Source organism: Hemitrygon akajei, chromosome 18 (assembly GCF_048418815.1).
Source record: "Hemitrygon akajei chromosome 18, sHemAka1.3, whole genome shotgun sequence".
In the NCBI taxonomy this organism is placed as follows: domain Eukaryota; kingdom Metazoa; phylum Chordata; class Chondrichthyes; order Myliobatiformes; family Dasyatidae; genus Hemitrygon; species Hemitrygon akajei.
Window position 1 is genome coordinate 68,628,621 of NC_133141.1, and position 27,404 is coordinate 68,656,024.

General features: G+C 44.0%; 1 protein-coding gene across 7 annotated transcripts in view; it reads left to right on the forward strand.

Moving 5' to 3' along the window:
- The window catches only part of srcin1a (SRC kinase signaling inhibitor 1a), a 616,941-nt gene that overhangs the window by 165,941 nt on the left and 423,596 nt on the right, over positions 1-27,404 (forward strand). The window lies entirely within an intron of this gene.

The window sequence follows — 27,404 nt, forward strand, 5'->3', positions numbered from 1 at the left end:
AGATTAAAGAACTCTTTCCCTCTCACATTTAAATTTGAGAGGGAAAAAATAAAATCCAATGTGTCAGTATTTCAGTGGAATAAAGGAAATTACAATGGCATGAGAGGGGAACTGGCCGAAGTTGACTGGAAAGGGACGTTTGCAGGAAGGACAGCAATGGCTGGAGTTTCTATGAAAAATGAGGGAAATACAAGACAGATATATTCCAAATAAGAAGAAATTTTCAAAGGGAAGAAGGACACTACTGTGGCTAACAAGTGAAGTCAGAGCCAAAGTAAAAGCAAAAGAGAGGGCATACAAGGAAACCAGAGCGAGTGGGAAGATAGAGGATTGGGAAGCTTTTAAAAACTTGCAGAAGGAAACTAAGAAGGTCATTAGGAAGGAAAAGATGAATTATGAAAGGAAGCTGGTGACTAATATCAAAAAAGATACTAAAAGCTTTTTTAAGTATATAAAGGGTAACTGAGAGACGAGATAGATATAGGGCCAATACAAAATGACGCTGGAGATATTGCAATGAGAGATGCAGAGATGGCAGAGGAACTGAATGTGTATTTTGCATCACTTTTCACAGTGGAAGATGTTTGCAGTATACCAGACATTCAAGAGTGTCAGGGAAGTGAAGTTTGTGCAGTGAAAGTTATGACTGAGAAGGTGCTCAGGAAGCTTAATGGTCTGAGGGTGAATAAATCTCCTGGATCTGATGGAATGCACCCTTGGGTTCTGAAGGAAATAGCTGGAGAGATTGCGGAGGCATTAACAATGATCTTTCAAGAATCAATAGATTCTGACATTGAACCGGATGACTGGAAAATTGCAAATGTTACTCCGCTATTTAAGAAGGGTGGGAGGCAGCAGAAAGGCAACTATAGACCTGTTAGTCTGACATCAGAGATTGGGAAGTTGTTGGAATCAATTGTTAAGGATAAGATTACGGAGTACCTGGAGACACATGACAATATAGGCCAAAGCCAACATGGTTTCCTGAAAGGAAAATCCTGCCTGACAAACCTACTGCAATTCTTTGAGGAAATTACAAGCAGGGTAGACAAAGGAGATGCAGTAGACGTGGTGTACTTGGATTTTCAGAAGGCCTTTGACAAAGTGCCACACTTGAGGCTGCTTAACAAGGTAAGAGCCCATGGAATTACAGGGGTGTTACTAGCACATGAGTGGAGCATTGGCTGATCGGCAGAAAACAGAGAGTGGGAATAAAGGGATCCTACTCTGGCTGGCTGCCAGTTACCAGTGGAGTTCCATAGGGGTCGGTGTTGGGACCGCTACTTTTTATGATGTATGTCAATGATGTGGACTACGGTATTAATGGATTTGTGGCTAAATTTGCTGATAATACAAAGATAGGTGGAGGAGCAGGTAGTGTTGAGGAAACAGAGAGCCTGCAGAGAGACTTCGATAGATCAGGGTAATGGACAAAGAAGTGGCAAATGAAATACAATGTTGAAAAGTGTATGGTCATGCACTTTGGTGGAAGAAATAAATGGGCACTATTATTTAGATGGGGAGAGAATTCAAAATGCAGAGATGCAAAGGGACTTGGGAGTCCTTGTGCAACACACCCTAAAGGTTAACCTCCATGTTGAGTCGGTTGTGAAGAAGGCAAAGGTAATGTTGGCATTCATTTCTACAGGTATACAATATAAGAGCAGGGATATGATGTTGAGGCTCTATAAGGCACTCGTGAGACCACACTTGGAGTGTTGTGTGCAGTTTTGTGCTCCTTATTTTAGAAAGGTTATACTGACATTAGAGAAGGTTCAGAGAAGATTCATGAGAATGATTCCAGGAATGAAAGGGTTACTGTATGAGGAACATCTGGCAGCTCTTGGGCTGTATTCCCTGGAGTTCAGGAGAATGAAGGGGGTTCTCATAGAAAAATTCAGTATGTTAAAAGGCCTGAACAGATTAGATATAGCAGAGTTATTTCCCATGGTAGGGGAGTCTAGGACAAGAGGGCACGACTTCAGGATTGAAGGATGTCCATTTAGAACAGAGATGCAGAGAAATTACTTTAGTCAGAAGGTGGTAAATTTGTGGAATTTGCTGCCATCAATGGCTGTAGAGGCCAAGTCGTTGGGTGTACTTAAGGTAGAGATAGGTAGTTGATTAGCCAGGGCATCAAAGGGTATGGGAAGAAAGCAAGGGAGTGGGGATGACTGGAAGAATTGGATCAGCCCATGATTGAATGGTGGAGCACACTCGATGGACCAAATGGTCTACTTCTGCTCCTATGATCTTATGGTCTTATAACAATGGCTACTATGAGGGGGCATATTCTTAAGGTGATTGAAGGAAGTATAGGGGGATATGAGAGGTAAATTCTTTACACAGAGAGTGATGGGTGTATGGGACACCTTGCCAGGGGTGGTGGTAGAAGCAACTACATCAGGGACTTTTAAGAAACTCTTAGATAGGCACATGGATGATAGAAAATTAGAGGGCTCTGTAGGAGGGAAGGGTTAGATTGATCTTAGAGTAGATTAAAAGGTCAACACAACATTGCGGGCTGAAGGGCCCATAATGTTCTGTGTTCTACATTCTAGGTAGTTTTTATCGGATTGTCAAAGTCAACAAGGATGGTAGATAGTGTGTTAACCTATGTTGCTGACTAGGACAGCACTGTAGTGTAGTGATTAGTGCAGTTGCTTTCAAGTGCCAGATGTCAGATTGGGTTTTGATTCCCAGCGCTGTTTCGACAGAACGTGTGCGTTCTCCCCACGGCTCTGAGGGCTTTCACCCAGGGCCTCCAGTTTCCTCACACAGTCCAAAGGTATACTGTTTGGGTTAGAGTTAGTGAGTTGTGAGCAAGCTACGTTGGTGCTGGAAGCATAGTGACACTTGCTTTGATCCTCGCCGATTTGATTTGATGGAACTGACTTACTTCACTGTCATTTTTGATGTACATGTGTCAAATAAAGCTTACTTACTTACTGTCCATTGCACCACTGCCATTTAGGCCAGCAATAAAGGTCCTTCATCTCTGGTGGTGTTCAGGGATTCCTATATCATGTCAGTAGCTTCTAATCAAATCAAGCTAAGCTTGTCTTTTTGGGAGCACAAGAGATTCTGCAGATGCTGGAAATCCAAAGAAACACACACAAAATGCTGCAGGAACTCAGCAGGTCAGGCAGCGTCTATGGAGAGGAATAAAGAGTCGATGTCTTGGTCTGAAACGTCAACTCTGTTCTTTTTTTAGACACTGCTTGACCTGTTCCTCCAGCATTTTGTGTGTGTTACTTTTGTCCTTTTAAGATTTATTTTACTCCTCACACCACAAAAATTATTCATGACTCTCATTTTAAAACATCCTAGGTCTGGATGCAGTATGAGAGATGTTCTGATGCCTGTTAGCCCATTCCCATGAAAGGCAGCTTTCCCTGTAATGATTCTGAGTTTTGTTTTGGTAAAACCCATCTACCGGCTAGTCACAGAGCATTCACTTTCTCTTGCCACCAACATCTTGATTCTCATGAATGAAGAACATCAATATTTGAACAGCAACTTCCATCCGTTTTGTGAAAAGGAGACAATGGAATTGAAAGTACTGCAGTCTTTTGGATGTGTCAGTACACAGAAAGGTTAATGGAACCCCAGTGTAGTGTTGCATGCATTGGACTCCTAATACCTACAGCTGCTTAACAAACCAGAGACTCATTAGTGAAACCATCTATACTTACATTTATTCCATTCTCTGCCTCCTCATTTGCTCTCATTCCACTACTCTTTTTCTTTCCCTCTTTCACTTTCTCTCCCTCTTTCTCACTCCCCATCTTTCCCTTTTCAATTTTCTCTATCCCTTCTATCCTCTTTTCCCATTTCTTTCCTATTTTGTTTTTCCTTACCCCTCTCTATCCTTTTCCTTGCTTTTTATTCCTTTATTAAACTTTTCCTTTATTTTCTAGCTTTACTGTTTGATCTCTGTCTCTTTTCCCTCCTTCTACTCCTCTCTCTCCCTCTCTCCTGCTCTCTCCCACTCTCCCTTTCTCTTCCTCTCTCCCTCTCTTCCTGATTTAGAGTTTTGTGAATCTTTCAATAATGTGAGCCCACAATGAATTCCCCCCTCCCAATGTAGAAGGCCAGTCCTGGGTTCAGTTCCCTGACCTGTGGACAATGGCATGTATTGGAAACACTCCCCCTTCCCCGTGTGAGGGAGTGATGGAGGTAACGATAAGGTTCCTGCTCCCCGGTTTCTGTGGCTGCTTTCGAAGTGGAATTTGAGTAAGGGTAGATACACCTGGAAAGTATTCCATGGTCAAACTGCTCACAATTCTCACTAAGACTTGCTCATCAAGACCATGGTAGGAGAGGCAAAGAGGCAACCAGCAACAGTGAAACTCAGCTACGGAGTCCTATTCTTTGGGAGGGGAGGGCACACAATTAGAGGAGAGAAGATAAACCTTAAGGGCTTCTCTGTCGAGCCATGTTCGCTCCGAGCAAATCTCTCAAGGACGCAGTTTATCTCTGTCAAGATTAAAAAGGAGGTATTTCCAAAAGAAAGTGACCTCTCCATCTCAGTGTCAATCAAGATAGCATTAAATCAGTTAAGAACCATTTGAAGAAAAGATCTCACAGTTTGCGTAATTGAAGGGGTTGAGGAGAGAACGACATCGACAAGAGAAAGGAAAATCTGGATACACTTCATCAAAACAGGTCATAGGTTGCAGTTTGTGCAGTTTTCTGCGTCCTGAGTGGTTACTGCATTTTCAGCATTGCAACACTAAAGAAGGTGTCTAATTGGCCATAGGTTGTCTTGGAGGTGGTGACAGGTGCTACATCAATGCAAGTCTTTCATTACCTTTTAAAGTCTCCATATTGTGGACTGAAGGCAAACTGCTTTCGGTAGAGATCGTTCCGCAAAAGAAATTATCTGCCTACTGTTGCATTAAACCACCTCGTGGGATACATGTTAAACATAATGATGCAGTGCTGGATTACAGAAAGAATTGTTTAATATTTAATGAGGAGATTATTAAGGATACAGAAAATGGGTGCCGCAGTAATGTAGCAGTCAGCATGACTTAGAGTTCAGAGTTCCATTCCAGCACCCTCTGTGAGGAGTTTCTGTACGTTCTATCCGTGGGTTTTCTCCGGATGGTCCGGTTTCCTCCCATAGTCCAAAGACATACTGAGTAGGTTAAATGGACATGGAAAAATTTTCCTGTGATTAGGTTAAGGTTAAATCAGGGGTTGCTGGGGTGGCAATAAACAGCAAATAAATAAAGTAGACAGATAGATAAATAAATAATCAAATGCTGCAGTTCACATGGTTACTTGTATTATTGGGCCTGGTGGGGGAATAAACCAGTCCAACTGAACATACTACAACAATATAAAAGTTAACTAGTAGAGACAGCTATTGATGAGAGTACCATTGTTCCTGGCATTGGAGAGGCTCTAGAGGAGGTTCACAAGAATAATCCTGGGAATTAAAAGGTTAATATATGAGGAGCATATGATGGCTCTGGCAGAGGACACAGGCTCAGAGTAGAAGTAGTCTCTTCACAACAGAGGTGAGGAAGAATTTCTTTTGCCAAAGGGTGGTGCCACAGACATCTGTGGGGCCAAGTCATTGGGTACATTTAAAGTGGAGATTGACAGGTTCTTAATTGGTCAGGGCATCAACGGTTATGGGGAGAAGGCAGGAGACTGGGGTTGAGAAGGATAGTAAATCAGCCATGTTGCAATGGTGGAGAAGACTCAATGGGCTGAATGGCCTAATTCTGTTCCTTTGTCTAATGATCTTATAATCTTAAAATGACACAGAAATCCAGCAGGCAGCATTTGGAGATGTGTTAACCATTTCATTAACCGTTATTCTCATTCTCATATCGAGGATGGTAAAAGAACTGTATCTATATTAGAGGCAGTTTAGAAACTTAGATAGTCACAGGGAGGATAGAAAAATGAAGGGTTATGTAGGAGGGAAGGGTTAGATTGATCTCAGAGTAGGTTAAAAGACTGGGACAACATCGTGGGCTGAAGGTCATGAGACTTTGCAAAGGTGGTCCTGGTGAGACATGAGGACACTTTGCAGACAGTTAACAAAACTTTTAATAATTCTACTAAACATACTTCTTTGCAACAACAATCATTGTGATCTGCAACCTGAAATTTCCTGCTGGGAGGCAGTATTCTGAAGTATTCAGTGAACTGGAGTCTAGAATATGTAGGTATGGCTGGGTCAGACTTGTGCCCTGACTGAAACTTTGGGCTGGACAGAAGCCTTTGGCCCCGGGCCCAAGAACAAATATTGAATCGATGTTTGGCTGATTTAATCGCTGAACAGATTAAGAAGATTTAGAAATCGAGTCAAAGGGCAGAAGATGAACTAGTTTTCAGCTCACGACTCAGTGAGGTTTTACTTCAGCACTGAACTGACTGGGCAGCTGCGGCCTGCAGCCATCGGCACTCCCTCAGCACTGAACTGACTCCACTGCTGTGGACTCACTTTTGGGGTCTCTGCATTTCTGTTGATAGTTTATTTGCTTTTTTTTATTGTTTGCATGACTGATTTGGGGTCTTTTGTGGATTCCATTGTGTTTCTTTGTTTTGTGGCCGTCTGCAAGAAGATGAATCTCATGGGTGTATATAGTATACATCGTTTATTATGACATGGGCAGTCATGGTCTTTCCACGATCATGATTGTCCTTGACAAACTTTATAGAAATGGTTTTCCATAACCTTCTTCTGGGCAGTGTCTTTACAAGACGGGTGACCCCAGCCATTATCAATACTCTTCAGAGATTGTCAGCCTGGTGTCAGTGGTCGTATAACCAGGACTTGTGATCTGCACCGGCTGCTCGTACGACCGTCCACCACCTGCTCCCATAGTTTCATGTGACCCTGATCGGGGGATGGGGGAGGCTAAGCAGGCGCTACACCTTGCCCAAGGGTGACCTGCAGGCTGGCGGAGGGAAGGAGCGCCTTACATCTCCTTTAGTAGAAATGTTCAGTATCTCCACCCCATAATCCTATATATTTTGATAATAAATGTACTTTGAACTGCGCTGTATTGTTCTATGCTCAGCAAGTAGTGGTGTGGAAATTGCTGTCTGAAAGAGCAGAGGGGACAGATTCAATGGAACTTTCAAATAGGACCACAGTAATGTGCCATTGAATGGACAGTGAAGCTCCTTTGTGTAATCATTGCTAATGTTGTGAAGTCTGGATGATGTTTAATTATCTGTTTATTTATTGAGGTACACCTCAGAATGCACCCTCAGGCCCTTTGAGCCACACTACCCAGCAGTCCCTGATTGTACCCTAGCCTAATCACGGGACAATTTACAATGACCAATTAACCTACCAATTGGTACATCTTTGGACTCTGGGAGGATACTCACGCAGTCACGGGGAGAATGTATAAACTCCTTACAGGCAGCGGTGGGATTTGAACCCAGGTCGCTGGTGCTAACCCTAATCCTAACCACTACACTAACGTGCTATACTGTGATGTGTGGCCTTAAATTATAGAACACAGAATAGCACACTACATACATTGTGCTGAATTAATTAATATACTAAATAAATGCCTTATTAAGCTAATCCCTTCTCCCTTCACACAATATTCTTGTGTGGGACCCAATGCAGAGTGGGAGACCACATCACCAAGCACCTTTGCTCCATCTGTCACAAAAAGCAGGATCTCCCAGTGGCCACTCTTTTCAATTCTACTTCTCATTCCCATTCTGACATGTCAGTCCATGGCCTCCTCTACTGCCACAATGAGGCCACACTCAGAATGGAGGAACAGCACCTTATATTCCATCTTGGGAACCTCCAACCTGACGGCATGAACATCGATTTCTCTAACTAGGATCTCGGCTGATGCGTTCCAGCATGGTCTTGGAGCTGTACTACTGCAGCAGCATGATGACACATGGTAACCTGTGGCCTGTGCATCAAGGGCTTTAACAAGTGCAGAAGCCAGCTATGCACAGACAGAGAAAGAGCTCGCCAGCACGTATGTATATACAGGAAAGATGTCATCAGTACATCTATGGACAAGATTTTGAAGTGGAGACAGACCATAAACCACTGGTCTCAATTATATCCAAACCATTGAATGACAGTCCCATGAGGATACAGCGCATGTTGATAAGGCTGCAGAACTATGATGTGACGATTATCTACACACCAGGAAAGTACATGTTTGGTGCTGATGCACTCTCTCGAGCAGTTGAAAAGAAAGGAAGGAGTAACCAAGAGGTTACGGGCCTATGTTGACATGATTGTCACCTCCATTCCAGTATCTCCTGATATAACAGTGCCGATATGGAAAGTAGCAGGGACAGATGGAACAATTAAAGTACTCTGATACTATATGGCCAGCAGCTCAGAATGACTGTCCACTGTGTAAATGTAGAGCTCGGTGTATACAGGCTGTATACATTCTCTGATAATAAATGGAACCATATGCTGTGATGTACTGGCCAAGGTTGAACCAAGACATCAGCCAGACCATTCCTTCATGTGAAATATGCCTTATCTATAGACCAATGCAGCAAGCAGAACCACTTATACAACACCCTGTACCAGACAGGCCGTACTTCAAAGTTGAAGTGGATTTGTTTGATTGTATTCTTGCTACAGACTACTTTTCCAATTACCCAGAGGTTGCAACACTCCAATCAACATCCAGCAAAGCAGTCATCGCCTTCCTGAAAACAGTGTTTGTGAGGCATCGAGTTCAATGTGAAGTGGTCCACTCTTCTCAAGCTGTGAATTTGAGTCCTTTGCTAATGTTTGGGGGGTTTCGACCTGTAACTTCAAGCCCACATCATCCAAAATCTAAAGGCCTACCAGCGAGATCAGTCAAGATAGTCAAGGGCCTCATGAAGAAAGCACAAAAGGAACAAGAGGATTTCCACAAAAGTCTAATGATTTACAGAAGTGTGTCACTGCAAAATGCCCTTTCACCAGCCCAAATGCTGATGGGTCGACACATACACACTAACCTTCCAATGCATGAAAACATGTTGACACCTGCAGCAGCACACAAGGTCAAACTGGCTAAAGTGAAAGGGAAAGAAAAACAGAAACAGTATCATGACAAGTTGACGAAAAGCCTACCAGTTCTGAAGCCTGGAGATCAAACTCCAATCTGAGTTCACAATTCTGGAACATGGTCCCTGTCAGGATACGTGCAAGAGGAAGTCACTCTACATTCCTAGCAGATTCAGACAGAGCAAGGGAGACCTCTGAGAAGGAACCGTATGGATCTACGACCACAGGCTCCGACCCATGGCTGTGACATTACCTATCAGTACAGCAAAGGGGGTCAGCATTTGTAAAAGATGACCACGTTGATCAGAGTTCTCAGGAAAAAAACACAAATAGTAACGCAGCAAATGCAAGCAATACTCCTGTGGAAACAACTACCAGACCAAAAGGACCATGAAACCATCTCAGAGACTGACTGAAAGTTGTTGAGTGGAAGTTGAAGTGTTGAACAGCTGGAAATTCAGCAAAAAAAAGACCAGCTACAGAATGTAGGTATCTTTGTTGGAAAAGATTATTGTTCCTTGCAGTTTATGAGGACATAGTATTGTATGTCTGTCTTTCAAGGGGGGAGGGGAAAGATGTTTTATTATGTATGCATAATAAAGAACTTCATTTCCCAGACAGCAATACGAGGGGTTCACCCGGAACCTGAAGCTGTGATGGTAACCTATTTGCACACACTGTGTTTGAGCAGCAGTCCAGTAACAAAATGTTCCAATATTAACCAATACCAAGTTTGTCTTTATTAAGAACAAAAATAACACCTCTTTTTTGAGGCATCACCTTTTGAAGATGTATTCGATGGTGAGGAGGTTAGTGCCGTGATGGAGCTGGATGAGTTAACAACCCTCTTCAGATTTTTCTAATCCTCTAATTTTCTAAGCCTCTGCATACCAGATGGTGAAGCAACCAGTTAGTATCTTATCCACAGTACATCTGTATAAATTTGCTAGAGTCTTTAGTGACATACCACATCTCGTCAAACTCCTAATGAACTCTAGCCCCTGGCATGCCGTTTTTGTAATTGCATCAATATAGATCTTTAGGCCCAGGCTAGGTCTTCAGAGATGTTGACACACAGGAAATGTGAGGCCTGCATTGGTATTTTGCCTGACAAAGATAACAAATTATCTGTGGCTCCCTGAGATAATCAGACATCGTCTCTATGCTCTTGTTCCTAAGGGCCAGTTACTGTGCTGAATTTTACATTGGGGCCACAACTGGCAAAAACCTGCCCTGCCATCCCATGGATTTGCCAGACGTGAGGGTTAATGGGAGCGGAAGAAACTACGCCGGATGGCCTTTGACTCCCATCAGTTGCAAAACTGTCAGCATTCCAGTGCTTTGACCACCAAATCAAAGAGATGATGGACACCACAGCGGGGAATCTGTCTGTCCCTTCAGGCAAACTGCACTCGTCCTCTTATTTCCATAGGTTCCTCACAATCAGAAAAATCTCACTGCCGTGTTTGAAACCCCGGAGGGATTTGTTTGATATTTATTTGACATTGGCAAATCCCGATGTGTCCTCTAAGAAGCAATGGTTCTGACTCCCTTAACACTGCAGTAAAGTCTAAAGTCAGCAGCGGCTGTAAAAGCTTTAGAAGAAAGAATATCAAGGTCTCTTGCTTTGAAATGCTAATTAAATTCTGTGTTCTCCAGTGGAAAATGCTGCAAATCATTTTTTTGTGCTTAGGTCTTCCAAATTAACATAATTTTAATCCATTTTAGGTAGTGAGGCGCTCCAAATTAGCAGGCTGTGGGGGAGCCTACTGCCTCATAGCAACAGGGAGCCGGGTTTGGGTTGATGGGGATTGTTATCTTCAGAACAGAGAAAGGTGTGTGAATTCAGGTTAGTGCATGTGGAGCATTTCCCCCCCCCCCCCCCCCCCAGGTATGATCAGATGCTGGTAGAGCTGCCACCAGAAAGCCTTCACTTGCTCGGGGGAGCTGGCAGGCACAGCACTGTGAAAAAGTCTTAGGCACATACTGTACATGTAGCCAGGGTGCCTAAGACTTTGCACAGTACTGTGGTGATTTCATGTATTGCTCTATACTGCTGCCACAAAAAAAAACAAATTTCATGGCATATGTGAGTGATGATAAACCTGATTCTGATCTGGGTCTCTGTTGTGGACTGAGAGTGGGAAGGGGGGGCAGAGAGAGGGGGAATCATGGTTGGGAAAAGGGGAAGGGAGCAGGAAGCACCAGAGAGACATTCTGTAATGATCTACATATATATATACCTAAGAGTTTTTCACAGTACCGTAAATACTGGACTCCAGGTAGGCCTTCTGAGGTGCCGTCTCCTTGGTGACGCTGTGGTTCAGGCGCCTCAGCCGCTGCTGGGCATTCTACAGGATGTTGATGACCAGCACCACCCTCCACTAGCTGTTCAGCAGCTTATTCGTGTAAGGATCCAGGCTCCTTGTTTGTCCTGCAAAGCTCTGCTGCCAGCCGTTCGATCTGCTGGGCTCTTGAAAGGGTTGTTTGGGAAAGATCTGTTTTCCTTAGTAGGAAGATCAAATACCTGAAGACAAGGATTTAACCTTATTGTCAGAGGATGAGGAGAATATATTTTCACTTGGGGAGTGTTGAGAGTGTGGAACTGAATTGACTGAGGGGATATGGAAGCAGTATCCCTCAAAAGAATTTAAAACGTATTTGACAGAGCACCTGATCTGGACTGAGAGCCAAGATGTGGGATTAACTGATTAGCTTTGGCACAATGCCTGAACAGTTCTTTTTTGAGTCTTAAAAATAGGCCCTTCAGCCCATCTGGTCTGTGCCTTGTCCCATGAACCTGTACCCAGACCCTAGCCCTCCATATTCCTCCCATCTGTGTACCTATCCAAATTTCTTTTAAATATTGAAATTGAAATCAAATCCACCATTTCCACTGGCAGCTTGTTCCACACTCTTACCACCCTCTGAATGAAGAAGTTCCCCTTCATGTTCCCCTTAAACATCTCACTTTTCACCTGTATACAGTCCATGGAGGGGACGCTGTGATGTGCAGAAATGTGTTCACAACTCTCTGTAGTTTCTTGCAAGCGACTGCTGAGCAGTTGCCGTACTAAGCCATTAATACATCCATATAGGATGCTTTCTTGGGTTCACCAGTAAAAATGAATGAGGATCAAAGGGGACACGCCAAATGTATACAGCCTCCTGAGGAGGTAGGTAGCATGCTGGCCTTTGCATCGCCAACGATTGCGGTACAATTCCCATTGCTGCATATAAGAAGTTTGTATGTTCTCCCCATGACAGCCTGGGCTCCCTGGGGGCTCTGGTTTCCTCCCACATTCCAAAAACATATGGCTTAGGGTTAGTAGATCGTAGGAATGCTGTATTGGCACCGGAAGCAAGCATGGCGACACTTGTGGGCAGTTCCCAGCACAATCCTCGGACTGTTTTGGTTGTTGACGCAAATTACGCATTTCACTGCACGTGTCGATATACATGTGACAAATAAAGGTAATCTTTATCCTTTTCCAACTATGAGCAGCTAATAAACGCAAGAGATTCAAGAGATTCTGCAGATGCTGGAAATCCAAAGCAACTCACTCAAAATGTTGGAGGAACTCAGCAGGTCAAGCAGCGTCTATGGAAATCAATAAACAGTCAACATTTCGGGCTAACACCCTTCTTCAGACTGGAAAGGAAACAGAGAAGATACCAGAATAAAAACGTGGGGAGAGGGGAAGGAGGATAGCTAGAAGGTGATAGGTGAAGCCAGGTGAGTAGGAAGGGTAAAGGGCTGGAGAGGAAGGAATCTGATAGGAGTGGAGAGCGCATCATTGGAGAAAGGGACCCATGACCTCGAGTTCTAGTCTCACATATCCTCAGTGGAAAAAGCCTACTTGAATTTAGCCTATCAATACGCCTCATAATTTTGTATTCCTCCATCAAATCTCCTCTCATTTTCCTGTGCTCTAGACAATAAAGTCTTAACCTATTCAACCTTTCCCATATAACTCAGGTGCTCAATTCCCAGCAACATACTTGTAAATTTTCTCTGCACTCTCTCCATCTGACTGATATCTTTCCTGTAAGTACATGACCAGAACTGCACACAATTTTCCAAATTAGGCCTCACCAACATCTTATACAACTTCAGCATAACATCCCATCTCCTGAATCAATACTTCCATTTATAAAGGCCTACATAATCTGTATTTCTGCATTTGGGAGATGTAGATCATGCATGATGTAATGAGGGACAGTCACTTATAGATTTAGGCAAGTTTTCTATGTGTGTGATTTTTTGGGCTGAAATGTTCTTCAGTTTGACAAAAGAATTTGTTTCCCAGAGGTGATAGAGAACAAGTTGTTTGACAGGTGCCTTGACAACACAGGCTGATCGTGAATGGCCCCTTGGGGGGAGGGGTGGGCTTGGCACACTGTCAACATCCTTCCTGAGGTGAATGACTAATCATTTTCTGATTCTAAGATATGCACAGAATCAACTTAAACAATGCTCATTTTACACTCTGCTCAGAAGCTTTGATCAGCTCATAAATAAATCCAGAATTCAAACTACTTCCCAACTAAAAGAAACAAATAAATAAAATCTCTTTGGCAAACTGAAGGCCTTGGTAGGGAATGACACATCCGACTTTCACAACTTGATCTGACCCTCCAGTTCCAGCTTTTTGTTCGTTGTCTATTGATTTATTGTTAGCACCTAAACCTTCACTCATCAATGGCCCTGAACCCTCTATGGTTCTCCATACCTCTCTCCTCCTTTCTTCTTCTTCTTCGGTTGTCCATCGAAATCCAATGGCGACGTCCACTCCTTTAACGGTGAGATCTTTGATGACTCTACAGTCCTATCCTGGACCCACAAGCTCTATTGCAGGTGAGACATGCATACGTGGTAGTGGTGCTGTTAGTGATGGCAACCATGGCTGCATTTCTCCTGGCTCTCTTCTGCTGTCTTCTGGTTGCTCTTTCCATCTCGAGAATATGAACTCCATCCCTACACAGCTGTCACCAAGTGTTACGGTCAGCAGCAACATCCTCCAGGTCCTCGGGTCTGATCTTGCACTTCCTTAAAGCGTTCTTCATCTGATCCTTATAGCGCTCCTTTGGCCCTCCAGCTGAGCGTTGACCATGATGTAGCTGGCTGTATAACACTCTGCGGGGTAGCCGACATGGGGGCATCCTTATCATGTGCCCCAGCCACTGCAACTGACGCTGGGTGATCATGGCAGCCTCCTTTACAAAGCCACTGAAACCTTGCTTAACGATCATGACTGTTTATGATCAATATTACTCATTAGCCATCAGGATCCTAAACCAGCGTGGATAACTTCACTCACCTGAACTCTGAGCTGATTCCACAACCTATGGACTCACTTTCAAGGATTCTACAACTCATGTTCTCAGTGTTATTAATTAATTATTTGTTTTTTGTCTTTATTTATTTATCTATCTATTTATCTGTTTATTAATTAACTATTTTTTTTTGTATTTGCACAGTTTGTCTTCTTTTGCTCATTGGTTGTGTGTAGTTTTTCATTGATTCTATTGTTTTTCTTTGTTCCATTGCAAATGCCTGTAGAAAAGGAATCTCAGGATAGTATTTGGTGACATATACGTACTTATATACTTTGAGTGTGCTTTCTGACCCCACATGTTACACTTCATCTGTCCACCTTTAAGGTACATCTCTTTGTTAAATACACTACATAACTGCATGAAATTGTAAACCTTGAAGCTTTTCTGATCTGCATAGCCTAGTTGAAATGTAACCATGTCCTATATTATCCAGGAAATTAATGTCCTTGAATGTTTTATTTTGTACTAATTATGCCATCCGTTCTTCTGTGTTATCAGCACTTTAAAGTTTCAGGAAGGCTGGTTTGTGGGTCTGAAATAATTGGGAGCAGTTGAATACTAGCCAAAAGAACCTCTAGCAGCAACAGAATGATTTAGATTTTTTAACAGGCTATAGGAGGGACCTCTTCCGATTTCACTGCAGTGCTGGGCCCATCCTGATAATGCCTGGGCTATGAATGAAATTACAGTACCTCCATTGCTTTCTCCACTGAATCAATCAAACTACTAACCGTGAATTTTATTATGGCCAACAATTTGACCTCTTCCCACTGCAAAAGACCGTAAGACACGGTAGCAGAATTAGTAGCAAAGTCTGTTCCGCTATTCCATCATGGCTGATTTATTTTCCCTCTCAACCCCATTCTCCTATCTTCTCCCCGTAACCTTGGCTGCCAGGACTAATCAAGAACCCATCAACTTCCATTTTAAATACACCCAGACGACCTCCACAGCTGCCTGTAGCCATGAATTCCACAGATTCACTGCCCTCCGGCAAAGAAATCCCTCCTCATTTCCTTTCTAAAGGGACCTCTTTCTATTCTGTGTCCTCTGGTCTTCTCCACGTCAACCCTATCCAGGCCTTTCAGAAGTTTTAAATATTCATGAAAACAGGAGTCCAAAATGAAGCCATGAAGATATTTCTAAATGTTTTTCTACATTTGAAAAGCATTTCTATGTCTCTACCAGAAAACTTGTTCCACGTTTGTCCCCAGACTTCAGGATATCAAGGTCTTGGGGGATGGACCAGAGTGGTACTAGGATGTTTTACATCAGATGAGAGACAGTAAGTTTGCTGTCATTTGCAGAGGTATGATGAGGTACAGATATAATGAAAAACAGACAGACTATAACTTACACAAGACAACAGAACGCGAGAGAGGGAGAGAAACACACTGTATGAAAACAAAATCTTAATGCAGAAAAGAGACACAGTCAGAGCTGCCAGTGAAAGTTTGATTGCAACACTTCGGAGACGTTTGGATAAGTACCTGTACTGTATGTGGATGGGAGGGGTATGGGGGCCTATGGTCAACAAGAGTGACAGCTCGGCATGGACTCATTGTCATTATATGATGTAGGCGATCATGGTGACTATGATTGTTCTTGGCAAATTTTATCTATAGAAGTGGTTTGCCATTGCCCTCTGGGCAGTATCTTTACAAGATGGGTGACCCCCAGCCGTTATCAATACTCTTCAGAGATTGTCTGCCTGGCGTCAGTGGTCACATAATCAGAAGTCATGATACGCACCAGCCACTCTTACGACCGTCCACTGCCTGCTCCCATGGATTCAGGTGACATTGATTGCAGGGTGGGGGGGGGAGGGAATAAACAGGTGCTACACCTTGCCCAAGGGTGACCTGCAGGATAGCGGAGGGAAGAGCACCTTACACCTCCTTTGGTAGAGAGGTCACCCTCGGCATGGACTAAACGGGCCTAAAGGCCTGAATCTGTGCCGTAGTGCTCTATCATACTATTGGAATTAGTTTATTTATATAAATGACTTGGATGTAAGTGCACAAAGGTTGATCAGTAAGTTTATGAATGACACGAAATTAGGAAGTGTTATTGAAGAAGGTTATCATAGATCACAAGATGACAAGGGGATCTTGACTAGTTTGGTAAGTGGGCCAAGGAGTAGATGGGTGTGAGCTGATGGGCTTTGGAACGTTAAAACAGCTTGGGGCTTGAAGGGGTATCTATTTTTGTCTGTCTGTCTGTATTCTATTTTGTGTTAATTTGTCACATGGGTTGGGGTCTGGTACATATTCATGCTTTGTCTTTAGTCAGTTTTAGTCTGGTTAGAACAGGTGATAGGTCAGGGGAATTATATATTCTTTGTTGACCACTTGGCTTAGTATGTTCAAAACTGCTAATATTTAAATACGTTAAGAGTGATAATGCTTAAGTACATTGGATACGCTTAGACTGCTTATTTCATTATATCATTAGTTTTAGTTTCATTAGTTTTTTTATCGTTACAAGATTGTAGGCGGCGCAGCACACGGCAGCAGCGGCCTTTCGGATCTGGTGCTACTTTAATTTAGTTTTTTAATTTAATTTTAAGACACAATTAGGGTTTAGGGCAATGGATAACAGAGTGACTATCTACCATCGCCAGCTACTGCTACAATACAGAGATCGCCCAAAAACAAACCTTCATGAAAATCTGCTGGTTAGATTGCGCGACCTCAGCTTGCTGAGGGAATCGGGCCTGCAGTCCTCGGAGTTGCCTGATGCCGGTGGCTGGAGGTGGGGATGTTGTAAGCGGTGTGCGAGGAAGTGGAAGTGAGGTGAGCGGGCAGGAGTCCATGCCAGGAAAAAAGCAAGCCCTAGACGGCCGGCTCTCCCGTCCATTCTGCTCTCCAATGGACATTAAATTGGACTACATCTGTGGCAACGAAATACTCGGTGAGAGTACAGAAACGGATGGAATCCTGGATGCCACCATTCAGCTGCTTATTTATGTAACAGATTTCCCCCCAAGCCATCGGACTACCAACCTACTGCCCTCTGCTGAGCCTATTGTCTTGTTTATTATTTATTGTAATGCCTGCACTGTTCTGTGTACTTTATGCAGTCCTAAGTAGGTCTGTAGTCTAGTGTAGTTTTTGTGTTGGTTTATGTAGTTCAGTGTAGTTTTTGTATTGTATTCAGCACCATGGTCCTGAAAAATGTTGTCTCGTTTTTACTGTGTACTATACCAGCAGTTATGGTCGAAATGACAATAAAAAGTGACGACTTGACTTGACTTGTCTTTGCTGGTTTCTTAATAAAGGATCGAACATACCTTCTTTAACTTAGAACTTTGTTATTCTTGGAGCGTGGCGTGTAGTGTCAGCCCCCCATTCTCCCTGTGCTTAGTCTCTGAGAGGTTTTGGTTTGTTTTAAAGTAACCATTACAGAACTTATACGATGAGTGGAATATATATAGTTCGGTACTGCTGCCACAAAACAATAAATTTCACAACATAAACCTGATTCTAATTCTAACGAAAGGGAGTTGGAAGTTAAGTTCTGATTTGATTCTGAAGAAAAGGAGATGGACGGGTGGCCTGTAGTGGTTAGCACGACATTTTACAGTACAGGTGACCCAGGTTCAATTCCTGCTGCTGTCCGTAAGGAGTTTGTATGTTGTTCTCATGACCGTGTGGGTTTCCTCCAGGTGCTCTGGTTTCCTCCCCCAGTCCAACGACGTACTGGTTAGTAGGTTAATTGGATATGGTAATCTGTCCCATGATTAGTTTAGGGTTAAATCGGAGGATTGCTGGGCTGCATGGCTCGAGGGGCTGGAAGGGCCTGTTCTGTGGTGTATGAATACAGTTGAGGAGCAGTGTTAGTGGATACGCTGCTTAAAAGACTGCTGCAGTCAGAGGCCCTCTCCACACTCACACACTACTTGGGAAGGCACCTGCAGAGGGAGACAGAAGGTGTGATGAGGCTGGGTACCTCTGTTTTTGAGCAGCATGTTACACACCAGCTTGTTCTGTATATTTTTATCTATCTGCTTCTTTCTATATCTTCACTCCCATTACTATGATATCACAGCTCAGTGACCCCTTCTCCTTGCAATCTATAGTTCTCATACTCTCACTCCACAACTGTACTGTAAAGTACTGGCTGTCAGTTACTCCTTCCTTAAAAAATCATTTTCAAGGTGACTTGAGTCTAGGACATGCATCTGTGATGTTAAAAGGCTTTTGTCAACTCGTATAATCACAGCCTTCCTCTCAGTCAGACCCCACGACGTACTGCCCTTCTCTAACCTGCAAACAGTCACATAACCAAGGACAGAATGGGTCACTTCATTTCTGGTTTACTGCCAGTGGGGTCAAGGACTGGAGGCCCGGAGGCAGCCTGTCCTGAGGTGGGAGGTGTGTGTGTGTGTGTGTGTGTGTGTGTGTGTGTGTGTGTGTGTGTGTGTGTGTGTGTGTGTGTGTGTGTGTGTGTGTGTGTGTGTGTGTGTGTGTGTGTGTGTGTGTGTGTGTGTGTGTGTGTGTGTGTGTGTGTGTGTGTGTGAGAGGGTGGGAAAGGGACTTGTTACACTGCTGCTGCTGTTGTTGTTGTAGTTTTCACCGAAGCCAACACGTCATGATGGCGCCGGTGAACCACGGCAACATTCTGTGGGTTGTGGACAATACTTTGCTTTGAAAATTTACTTTGAACTTTGAAATTTGCACTGCTGAACATTGTGGGCTTGCTATGTTGGCATTGGAATGTGTGTCGACAGGAGAGCATAAATTTTAGGCATACGTAAAGGCAAACTTAAAGGCCACGGTAATGTAGTGCGATGCTGTTACAGCTCGGGGCGTTCCGGAGTTCAGGATTCAATCCAGATGTCCTCTGTAAATGGTCTCTGTACGTCCTCCCAGTGGACCTAGGTGCTCCAGTCCCAAGATGAACTGGGTAGGTTGATTGCTCATTGTAAATTGTCCCATGACTAGGTTAGAGTTAATCAGAGTTGCTGTGGTGGCATGACTCTAAGGGTTGGAAGGGCCTACTTGATAAATAAATCAATACGTATGCATACTGCATACTTCTGATTGGAGGAAAATATAGGGGGGGTGTCAGAGGTACACAGAGAGTGGTGGGTGAATGGAACACCCTGCTAGGGGTGGTGGTATACACTCACTCCTGCAGATTCACCTCAATGAAGGTCCTAACAACTAGTTATTCACCTCCATGAGGGTCCAAGTCCTCATTCCTGTTCAGACATGTCAATCCATGGCCTTCTCTCTTGCCACAATGAGGCCACTCTCAGAGTGGAGGAACAACACCTCATGTTCTGTCTAGGTAGCCTCTAACCTGATGCCATGAACATTGATTTCTCCTTCTGGTAAAGCAAAATTTTCCTTCCTTCTTTCTTCATCTATTTCCCACTCTGGTCTCTTACCTCCTCCTCACCTGCCTATCACCTCCCCTTCCCTTTCTCGCATGGTCCACTCTCCTCTCCTATCAGATTCCTTCTTCTCCAACCCTTGACCTTTTCCACCCACCTGGCTTCACCTCTCACCTTTTAGCTATCCTCCTTCCTGTCCTCCACCTTTAGCATTTTCCCCTTCCTTTCCTGTCCCAAAGGAGGGTCTCGGCCCGAAATGTCAACTGTTTATTCATTTCCATAGTTGCTGCCTGAGCTACTGAGTTCCTCCAGCATTTTGTGTGTGTTGTTATGTATAATTTATGTTCTGTGTGCCTGTGACACTGCTGTAAGCAAGCTTTTCCTTGTATTTGTACCTCACCGTACTTCTGCACGTGACAATAAGCTCTTTGAGATTTGAAATGCTTAGATCCAGGAACTAATGCTAAACTAGAACTGGAGGGACCGCGCCCAATTTTACACAATTCCAGGCTCTTCTCTGCATAATGTTCAGAGAAAATTGTTAGTCCTTAAAGGCACACCCCTCCCCCACCTTCCCATGGCAAGTGCAGAGCAGCAACACAGTCCTGTTGAAGGGTCGTGACCTATCGACCCAGAACATCAACCTTCCATTACTTGCCACAGATGCTGCCTCACCTCCTGAGTTCCTCCCAGCTGTTTTTTCCCCTCTGGTTCCAGCATCTACAGCAGGGGTTCCCAATCTGTGATCTACAGACCCCTTGTTTAATGGTATTGGTCCATGGCATAAAAAAGGTTGGGAGCTCCTAATCTACAGTCTCTGGGTATCTCCAGGAGCGACACACACACTTTATCTGACCCCGAGCCAGAAATTGCAGAGCAAAGGAGGAAAACTCCTTTGGCGACATGTTAGCATAGAGCTTAGCACAATGCTCCACAGCACCAGCTGTATAAGATCAAGGTTCGATACCTACCAATGTCTGGAAAGAGTGGGTTTCCTCTGGGTGTTCTGGTTTCCTCCCACATTCCAAAGACATACGGGGTTAAGGTTTGCAACGTGTAGTCTCGCTACGTTGGCTTTGGAAGCATGGGCCTACTTGCAGGCTGTCCTCAGTACATTCCCACACAAGTGAGGTTTTGATGTTTCAATATAGATGTAGCAAATAGAACTAAGCTATAAATCTCTGCAGTCCGGACAGAACTGCACTGCACAATATGTGGGATGTTATGTGTCTCCAGCTGAATATTTGTATTGGTGTTAAGGGCTCATTTGGTTTGCACCAGAGAATTTAATTTTGCAGGTGCCTCTCTCTAGAGAGTCCCTCATGTCTGCCTCTCCTCGGTGGTAGGGGTCGTTGGGCAAGTAGCTCCCTCAGGCCTGCATCTTCTTCCTCCTGCTGCTGTCTGGTTTCTGGCTTAAGTTCCCATGGCTCCTGCTCTCCCTGGCTGTGTTTGACAGCTCATCAGGATGAGCCGCCTGCAGGACCCCATAACGATGCCTCCACATCTGCACAAGTCCTCCCCCTTCTCTTTTTATTAATTCCCCATTCTGGTACCTCCCCTCACCCCATCACTTCTCTTCAATTGCCCATCTCCTCCCTCCTCCCTACTTCCCTTTTCCATTCCAACATGTCAGTCTATGGTCTCCTCGGCAGCCATGATGAGGTCACTCTCAGGTTGGAGGATCAACACCTCATATTCTGTCTGGGTTGCCTTCAACATAATGGCAGACTCCCCTTTTATCCCTTCCCTTCTCTTCACCTGCCCATCATCTCCCACTGGTACACTTCCCCCCCTCCTCCCCTTTCCCCCATGGTCCACTCTGCTCTCCTATCAAATTCCTTCTTCTTCAGCCCTTTATCTTTTCCACCTATCACCTCCTGGCTCCTCACTTCATTCCTCTCCCCTATCCACCCTCCTTCCCCCTCACCTGGACTCACCTGTCACCTGCCAGATTGCACTCCTTCCCCCCTCCCATCTTTTTATTCTGGAAGAGGGGGCACTTCTTCCCCCTACCTTCTACCTATCCTGATGAAGGGTCCCGGCTCAAAACATCAATTCTTTATGCCTTTCCATAGATACTTCTTGACCTGCAGAATTCCTCTATCCAGCATTTCTGGACTCCTAACATCTGCAGAATCTCTTAAGTTTATGATTTTCAGTCTCTTATCTCTCTGTCTTGATGCTTTCATGTCAGAGCAATGAAGTACCTGTAGCAGTTACTTGAAAACAAGCCAAAACCTCTCCGAGACTAAGCATGGGGTTAAAACTCCAAAAATAATGATGCTCTGAAGTTCAAAAGAGTACGTTTGATCCTTTATTAAGTAAACAAAGACCAACAAGCTTATAGTGATAAAACACTAACAAACTAGCTATATAATTAAATAAACAGTTAAACAATAATATAATAGTTGAAGTGTCAGTGTTAGTGATCTTAAGCGGTCAACAAAAAAATATCATGTGGTGGTCCACTTCCTGGCTCTATCTGACTTAACTGGACTTAGACACAGCGTGAATATGTAACTATATTCATTTGCTTCTACGGCCCAACCCACGTGACAAATTACTCATAATAAACGCGTAACACAAAATGCAATACAGACAGAAAATAAATACATGGATCTATTGATCATTTGAAGGGGAAATGTCTTTAATAACTTAGATGGGTTTACCAGGATCAGCTTAACACTCTGATTGTATGTGAACATTACTTTTGATGCAATACAGCTGAATTTTTACGACGTTCATGCCACAGTTTAGTTAGGGCCTTAAACCTTGATGAAATTCTTCTTGGGATCCACAAACACCTGTGCATTAAGTAGTGGAAACTTTCAATTTATATTAAGTGAAGTCCGGTTGGGAACATCAGTGCAATTAGAGGCTGTTTGTAAATCCCAGAGCACCAGGTACCAGCTGCTCCACACTGTCACTTTCCTACAATAGCCTGGGTTGTCTCCCTGCACTGTGCTAGGCAGTAAACTGGGGGACCTGCTGTGGCCAGCTGGAAAGATCATGTCATGAGAAAGTTGGCAGTTATTCTGGTCTTGACCTCTACAGACAGACAGTCCAGATATAAGGGTTCGACTGAAGGCCTTTGCACAGAGAGTCAGTGATGTTAACCCAGACCTTGTGTGACCATTGTTCAGGTGGGATGTGGTGACCCTGAGGATCGGTGGGAGTGGACTCTTTGCTTTGGGCAAATCTTTGCCTCCTGCACTCTTAATAGCGGTCACCCTTGGGCAAGATGTAGCACCTGGTTAGCACCCCCCCCCCCACCCCCACCGATCAGGGATCAGGGTCACGTGAAGCCATGGGAGCAGGTGGTGGACGGTCGTATGAGCAGCCGGTGCAGATCACAAGTCCTGGTCATGCGACCACTGACACCAGGCAGACAATCTCTGAAGAGTATTGATAATGGCTGGGGGTCACCCATCTTGTAAAGACGCTGTTCAGAAGAAGGTGATGGCAAACCACTTCTTTAGAAAAATTTGCCAAGAATAATCATGGTCATGAAAAGACCGTGATCGCCCACATCATACATAATGAACAAGCAAAATCTTAATGTCCCTAAGGCCTCCCAAAGCACTTGATAGCCAGTGAACATAGAACATTATAGCACAGTATAGTACAAATGAGACTCCTTAACTGCTCTGAGATTAAATTATCTGGCCTTGATGCTGAGTGAAATGTTACCTCACACAAATCTTTTAGAATACAGAGCATAGAATAGTACAGCACAGTACAGGTCCTTTGGCCCATGATTTTGTACCAACTTTTAAACCTGCTCTAAGATCAATCTAACCCTTCCCTACTACATAGCCCTCCATTTTTCTATCATTCATGTGCTTACCTAAGAGTTTCTTAAATGCTCCTAATGTATCTGCCTCTACTACCATCCCTGGCAGGGTGTTTCAACATCCAGCACTCTCTGTGTAAAGAACATACCTCTGACATCCCCCCCCCCCCGATACTTGCCTCCAATCACCTTAAAATTATGCCCCCTCATAGTAGTTGCTTACACCCTGAGAAAAGATCTCTGGCAATCCACTTGATCTATGCCTCTTGTCATCTTATACATCTCTATCAAGTCACCTCTCATCCTCCTTTGCCCTAGATCACTCAACCGACATACGACATGCTTCCTGATCCATTCAGCATCCTGTAATTCTCCTCTACACAGACTCTGTTGCAATGTGGAAATCTCTGAATGGCAAGCTCCCACAGGAAGTGCTGTGATATTGGCTAGATCATCCACATTTAAGGGTACCACTTGGAGCAGTTGGGAAAGTCAGGCTTAACTTGTTTCTCCATTGAATTACCTTTTGTAGCTTTTGCTTAGAAATTTCCCATTGAAAGGGCAAGATCATGTGGATCTCCTCACAGTGGAACATCCTGACCATTGATTTGCAAACTTGGAAGGTGATCTGGCCCCATAGAATACCTGCCAACTGGGGTTAAGAGGGTAGTGAGGAAAATTTGGAAAGGGACAATTAATATGAGATATGAGATATGAGATATGTCACCATCTCCTTCTCTCAGACACCAGAGTAAATAGTGAATCACCTTAAGACCATAACACATAGGAGCAGAATTAGGCTGTTTGGTCCATTGAGTCTGCTCCATCATTTGATCATGACTGATTTATTTTCCCTCTCAACCTCATTCTCCTACCTTCAAATCAAATCAAATTATTTAATTATTATTCAAACCATAGATGGATACAACCAAACAAGACAGTGTTCCTCTGGCGCCAAGATGGAAAAACATCCACGTGCATCCAAATTAATGAGAGAGAGCGAGAGAGAGAGAGAAATAAAAGAACACAGTCACACGAGAAAACACATTCTTAGTCCAGGACCCTGAGCGACAAGACCCACAAATTGATGGTTACCTGCAGTCCAGCCTGTAATTCCACTGATCCAACATTGGCAGCACTGACAGGAGAGGCTACCCCCAACCGAGCACGGACACCATGCTACATCATCTGCAATGCTGCCTCCTCACCTGGACTGCAACAGCAGCTGCTGCCTCACCTCCTGTATCTCCACCAAACAAGGGAAGCAGGCCTGTGGCAATCAATGTCCAACAGGGTCTTGCCATTGCAAAAGAAACATCCAGGACAGTCACTCACAGTTTCACTGCATGCACCAACTCCATTGCCTTTGAGTAGAAGGAAGTAGCGCGGCCCGCACTCAGGTCAGCTCCTCCGAACACAATCTGGCTCCTCCCGCGGCCTAATGGTCCAACTCTGCTCTTGCGGCCCAGCGGCCCAACTCTCCCATTGTGGGCCTTCTCCCAGCTTACCCTTCCTGAAGTCCATAATCAATTCCTTGGTTTTACTGATACTGTTGCTGTGATGCCACTCAACCAGCTGAACTATCTCGCTCCAGGACGCCTCCTCATCACCATCTGAGATTCTGCCAACAACAGTTGTGTCATCGACAAATTTATAGAAGGCATTTGAGCAATGCCTAGCCACAGTCATAAGCTTACAGAGTCAAGCAGTAGGCTGAGCGCACATCCTTGATTTGTGCCTGTTTTGATTGTCAGCGAAGAGGAGATGTTATTTCTGATCTACACAGACTGTGGTCTTTCAATGAGGAAGTCGAGGATCCAGTACAGAAGGAGGTACAGAGGCCCAGGTTTTGAAGTTTGTTCATTAGTATTGAACATATGATTGTATTGAACGCTAAGCAATAATCAATAAGCAGCATGGGTATTGCTATTGTCCATGGTACAAGGCCAGTTGGGGTGTCTGTGAGATCTTCTGTAGACCTGTTGTGGTGGTAGGCTAAATGCAGCAGGTCCAGGTTGCTCAGGCATATGTTAATTCTAGCCGTGACCAGCCTCTCAAAGGAGAGCCTGCAGGTGGCTGTGGTTTTCCTATTCACTTGCTGTCCGGCTTGCTGATGATCGTTATAGGTTTGGGAGGTGATGGGATGTTCAGCCATTGAGTAGTTTCAAGGCAGCTATCAAAGAACCTAACTGCAGTGAGGTGCATAAAAGGATGCTGTCTGGCTGTATCTTTCAAGCAATAAATACCGAATTGCAGTTGGCTAACAAGGGATATAAATATTTGCCCAGAAATGTTGGGCTGAATGGCTGTGTTTCAGCGTTAGGCAGTCATAGAACATGGAGCATAGAAGAGTACAGCAAAGGAACAGGCCCTTCAGCCCTCAATGTTGTGCTGAACTAATTAAATTAGTATTTCAAATGACCAGCCATTTCTAATGTCCATATCTTTACATTTCACTCACACCCATGTGCTTATCTAAACATCTCTTAAAAGTCTCTAGTGTTTCTGTCTCTACCACCACCCCAGGCAACACATTCCAAGCACCCACGAACCTCTGTGTAAAAAAATACACTTACCCCTCACATCTTCTTTGAAATTACCTCCTCTCACCTTAAATGCTCTAAACTTTGTTGACCGAGACCATATAACAGAGTGTGGAGTTCTCTCCTTCCCCTGTGTACCCCCCCCCCCCACCCAACAATCCAAATCACTTTCAGTAAGGCATGCTGAGTAGTCAGTACCTCTTGAACACTGGGTAGGTGGATGGTCAGCTTCCAGTTGTTGTTCAGACCAAACATCAAAATGAGGAAGAAATCTCAGTGACTTTGACTTTGATTGTTGGTGCCAGATGGGGTGGTTTGAGTATTTCAGAAACTGCTGATCTTCTGAGATTTTCAAGCATAACAGTCTCTAGAGTTTACATAGAATGGTGCAAAAATAAAAGAAATATCTGGTGAGTGGCACTCCTGTAAGCGAAAAGGCCTTGTTAATGAGAGAGGTCAGAGGAGAATGGCCAGACCGATTCAAGCTGACGTGAAGGTGACAATAACTCAAATAACCATGTGTTACAATAGTGGTGTGTAGAAGAGCATCTCGGAATGCCTTGAACGTTTGATGGGCTACAGCAGCAGAAGACCCCATCTATATTTTGTGTCTCACAATAGCAATTGTCTGCTCGAGATTTCCAATTGCCGTGTAAAGATCTCAGCAAATAGAGTTTTTGCTTTGCGTATCAGAGGTCACGAATGAGATCACACTGCAGCAATCCATCGAGTATGGACTCAGCTTTGAGCACTATATTAACGCTTCTGTCCTGCATTTGCTATTGGTGTCGCAGTGAATGTAAAGCCATCTCAATAGGATATGGAAGCTTTAGAGATGGTGCAGGGGAGATTTACCAGGATGCTGCCTGGATTGGAGAGCATGACTTATGAGGATAGGTTGAGTGAGCTAGGGCTATTCTCTTTGGAGTGAAGGAGGATGAGGGGGGACTTGATAGAGGTGCATAAGATATAAGAGACATTGATCAAGTGGACAGCCAGTGACTTTTTCCAAGCATGGAAATGGCTAATACAAGGAGGCATAATTTTAAGGTATAGTACAGTGAGGAAAGTATAGGAGATAAGTTCTTCATACCAAGGGTGTGGGTGAATGGAATGTCCTGCCAGGGGTAGTGGTGGAGGCAGATACATTAGGGGCATTTAAGATGCTCTTAGATAGGCAAATGGATGATTGAAAAAGGGAAGGCTATGTAGGAGTGAAGAGTTTGATTCATCTCAGAGCAGCTACGTGGTGGGCACAACACCATGGACTGAATGGCTATAACATTCCATGTTCTTGTATCACTATTTTTATACAGCTTGACACAAAGATGTTTATTGTTGATAGAGTTTGGTTGGTGTTGA